Source organism: Octopus bimaculoides, chromosome 6, assembly GCF_001194135.2.
Source record: "Octopus bimaculoides isolate UCB-OBI-ISO-001 chromosome 6, ASM119413v2, whole genome shotgun sequence".
Taxonomy (NCBI): domain Eukaryota; kingdom Metazoa; phylum Mollusca; class Cephalopoda; order Octopoda; family Octopodidae; genus Octopus; species Octopus bimaculoides.
Window position 1 is genome coordinate 41837653 of NC_068986.1, and position 4919 is coordinate 41842571.

General features: G+C 35.6%; 1 protein-coding gene across 1 annotated transcript in view; it reads left to right on the forward strand.

Annotated features, from left to right (window-relative positions):
• Positions 1-4919, forward strand: part of LOC106871143 (uncharacterized) — a 157201-nt gene that overhangs the window by 102788 nt on the left and 49494 nt on the right. The window lies entirely within an intron of this gene.

Genomic DNA, 4919 nt, shown 5'->3' on the forward strand with positions numbered 1-4919 from the left:
TTAATTATTAATTTTATTACTAATTGACGATTCCCTGCCCTATATATCTATATTTTATAGCAATGCCTCTAAGTTGGATGGTTAAACCGCAACCCGTCATACGGGACTTTTTTCTATACGGGACTATTTATGACACACATTGAATAGATTCATTGAGGTGAGGTGTTTTAAACTCACTAGCCGATAAATTTCTTAGTGTCTGCCTCATGTGGTCTTGATGTCGCATGGTCAAAATTCACATGAGTTATTAGACACTTGCAAATTTATTCGAATATTGAGGCTGAAGATCAGAATAGGGTAACTTCATACCCTTAACCGTGAAACATTGTACCCAGTTAACTAAAGGCAGGTTTGTTTTTACTCTTCTCTTCTGTTTTTTGTTCTGTGTGTGCCATAAATATCGCCATCCGTTAGAGAAAAAAATTGTAGTTTGGAATCAGTAGTTCTTTGACTGCTATTTCTGAATTCTCAGTATGTTGGAGAAGCAGGCTCCTGCTAATCCATGTATATTTATAATATATATATATATATACATTTATACATATAATGTGTGTGTGTTGTTAAGTCTATGTCTGGTCGTAGAGTGACCAATGGTTTCACATCCACAAGGGGCCTAGCCCCATGGATGTCTCGTCATACTCTAAAGCCGAAAACAAATGTAATTCATCTCTGGGAGGCAGGAACCCATTTGTCATTTGGTCAGTAAGTCACTGTTACAGTCATTTGGACAGTAAGTGACTTACTGACCAAATGACCATAACGAATTCCTGCCTCCCAGAGGTGAAGAGTTACATGTCTTTGGCTTTAGAGTCTGACAAGACGTCCATAGGGCTAAGCTCCTTATGAATGCAAAACCATTGGTCATTCTATGACCAGACATATACTTAACTGCATATAGACACGTTACTACTCTATGCTTTACAGTGTGTTTCTTTTTCAGATATATGATACATTGACGATGGTTGTCTTTTGCCTAGTTCTGGGTCATCCCTGAGCAGGCTGACCTATGTTCAAAAGCATTCTACCCCTAACCATCCTGTTTTTCTTTCTTTCAGACACAGTGTACTCCAGATTATTATGCTATTTCTAGAAGGCTAAGTGATTATGTAGAGGCTCTCATATTAGCTGTTATCTAATCTAATTTTTCTTATTGATGATGGTAGAGTTGGCTGTTGTTGCAGGGTGATGGTTTTCATGATCTGACTAAAACTAGCTTTGAATATTCACTTGTTTTGCTAGAATATGTTACCTTTTTATATCCTACATTATAGTATATTCTCTCAGTTCTTGTAATAACAGTTATTATAAGGGTGATAATATCTTTTCTTGTCATTCTGCCTTTCCCTATTGATATCTTATCTTGTTTTTCAATCTGTGTCAATCTCTTCTCTGTCTGAATAGCTTCTTTTATATTTTGATCACTATTGTACTTTTTATAGTTTTGCGACTTATATATCTTAGGTCATCCTGTTTTTCCCACTATCTTATATCAAACGCTGGTTTATGTATCTCCCATTATAGCAGTCTCATATAAAATAGTAAGTTGATTCTCTTATTCTAGCTGTCTGATATTAATTAGTAACTTCTAGTTATTCACTATAGCTGTTTATCATCAGATGCTTGATTCTGGCTTGATTCCATAGCTGGCATTGGCCTTGTGGATAAAGGCAAAGTGATGTTTCGTTGGATGAAAAATTGAGTTTGTATCCTAACACTGCTCAATTTCCTAGGTAAGATCACCATTTTCTTCCAACTTAACTAGTATATCAGAGACATTTAAGTACACAAAGATTACTCATTGAACAGTATTACTTTAAATCAGGTATTCTCAACCATTCTTGCCTTTGATTGCTGTTTTACTCAGATAGACCCCCATAGCCATTTGATGTTTAAAGACCAGTTTTATAGTTACTTTTTCAAAATTCCTATTGTGTTTTTTACCTATTCACTTCTGAGAGGACATGTTTCAGTGGATGGAAATCTGTTGAAATATGCAGAATATATGAGAAAGAAACCTAGTTGTTTCTTGCAATAAATACATCTAAAGCAAAATGTTTCCTCATGGACACCTCAAATGCTACTGAGAATCCCCAATTTACTATTTTGCTTGCTTGGACTCCAGTTGAGAACCACTACTCTAAATGGAAACTGCGAAGTCAGTGATATATAAGGGTAAGGTAGATTTTATTGTGCTATCTTGTAATATTTTCTGTAAAGTTATCTTATATGAGCGGAGAACATTAGACAAGCGGTATTATTGTATCTAGTGTGATACTTAAATGTTCTGATTTTAAACACTATCAAAATAGATTTAAAAAATTTTATTCACTGTATGGAGTTTATAAAACTAATATAAAATGTTAATATACTTTGATTTAATCAATTAGTCTTCTCTAGTAAGAAAACTTGCCTTGTGTCTAAATCAAGCCATGTCGATGTATTTCTTCAGGAGTTTAGGAAATGACTAAGAGAGAACATTCGATTGGATGTCTTAATTTATTTAGTTCAGTTAGTGCCATTATTTGTCTCAGTGTGTGTGTGTATGCATGCATGTATGTAAATACATGTTTTTGTGTGTGTGTGGTATATATATATATATATATATATATATATTGTCAGTAGTTCATATATCCAAAAAGGAAGCATACTGTTAAAAAATTTGAGCAATAATATATCTTTTTGGGAAGTTAATTGTTATGGCCTGTCTGAGAGTGAACGTTGGTTTCGCACCTATAAAGCGATTAGGTGTATAAACGACTCATCAGATACAAATGGCTGAAGGCACATAATCTCTCTACAACTGGAGGGAGGAATACGTCATGGTCAGTTAGCAATTTGCCTGCTTTTAGGAAATCATTAATAGCAATGAAGACACATACTACAAACATGCATACATACACATATGTATGTGTGTGTGTGTGTGTGCTTTCATTGTTATTAATGATTTTTTTTAAAGCAGACAAATTTCCTTTCTGGCTCTTTTTTGTTCTGTGTTCAAATCCCACCATAACCAACTTTACCTTTCATCTTTTCAAATTCACTAAAATAAGTAACAAGTTTAAACAATCAACTGAACAAACCTATGATCAAAAACATTCCTGCTGTGACCATCTCTTTTTTTTTGGCGGGGTGGGGCAGTCAGGTGGGGATGGTGGTTTTGTTTGTATATATCAGTTTATATTATCCAGTGTGGAGGCGCAATGGCCCAGTGGTTAGGGCAGTGGAGTCGCGGCCATAGGATCACGGTTTCGATTCCCAGACCGGGTGTTGTGAGTGTTTATTGAGCGAAAACACCTAAAGCTCCATGAGGCTCCGACAGTGGATGGTGGCGAACCCTGCTGTACTCTTCCACCACAACTTCCTCTCACTCTTTCTTCCTGTTTCTGTTGTGCCTGTAATTCAAAGGGTCAGCCTTGTCACACTGTGTCACGCTGAATATCCCTGAGAACTACGTTAAGGGTACACGTGTCTGTGGAGTGCTCAGCCACTTGCACATTAATTTCATGAGCAGGCTGTTCCGTTGATTGGATCAACTGGAACCCTCGATGTCGTAAGCGACGGAGTGCCAACAACATATTATCCAGTGTTTTCATTCATTTTAAGACAGGAGGGTGTGATTTCAGATTAATTTGACTTTTTGTTGCAGGTTGAGTGACCACATAAAGATTCTGTTGTGGCAGCCTTAGAATTATTTGTATTATTTGCAAAGAGAACAATAATTCTGGATCATCATTTAAGTCATTTTCCATGCTGGCATAGGTTGCACAGTTTAACCCTTTCGTTACTGTATTTATTTTGAGATGCTCTGTGTTTCTTTCAATTATTTAAAATATAACAAAGAATTTAGTAAAATAACTTGGTTATCATTAAACTAGTGTTAGGAACATAAATTATGACTAAGGTTTGGTGGAAGATTTTAATTCAAAACTTATGAAAACAAGACATTTGTACTACAGAGCCAGAGCTGGTTTCAGCCCGCTTGGTAACGAAAGGGTTAACAGGATCTGGCAAGCCACAGGACTGCATTAAGCTTAAGTGTCAGTTTTGGCATAGTTTCTACAGCTGGATACCCTTCCTTGTGTCAGCTACTTCACAGTGTGTACTGTGTACTTTGTCATGCCCTGTAACTTGCAAAGCAAGAAAAGAACATGAAAAAAGCCCGCCACTTGACAAAGTGGTGGTGGAGTATTTGAGAGGGAAAGGTGGTTAGGAAATTTGAATATCATCAAAAGCATGAAATTTCAATATAATAATGTAATGATTTTTCTTTGACAGAATGACTTAATGTAATGTCATTATGAAGAGCATCCATGTGTAAAAATGGTAATATGGAAGTTTATATAGGTCACAGTTATTTACCTGACTGTTCAAATAAATTGTTTGTGTACATGACAGAAATCTATTTGTTATCCTGACCTTATTTTTCATCTTTTCATATGATCCCACTTGAATGTCGTTGTCAAACTATTTACCTCTCAGAGCAAATTATTTCTTTTATCATTGATTTTTGGTATGTAAAAGACACTTTTCAAATTTTAAATAATTATAAATTTTCTATTACTTGCCATGAGGTTTAGTTATCTGTCTATCTATTTGATTCATATTACCTATGCCTTGATGTTATCTACCTTTATAATCTTTCTATATATTGTATCACTCTGTATAGTCTATATCTCTACAAATGTCTAACTTAGTATGTTATTATTTATATTATCTATCTACTTATATTATCTGTTTATATTATCTCACATCTGTCTGTCTGTCTGTCTGTCTGTCTCTGTCTGTTTCTGTCTGTCTGTGTGTCTGTCTGTCTCTCTGTCTGCCTCTCTGTCTGTCTGTCTCTGCCTGTCTGTTTGTCTCTGTCTGTCTGTTTGTCTCTGTCTGTCTGTTTGTCTCTGTCTGTCTGTTTGTCTCTGTCT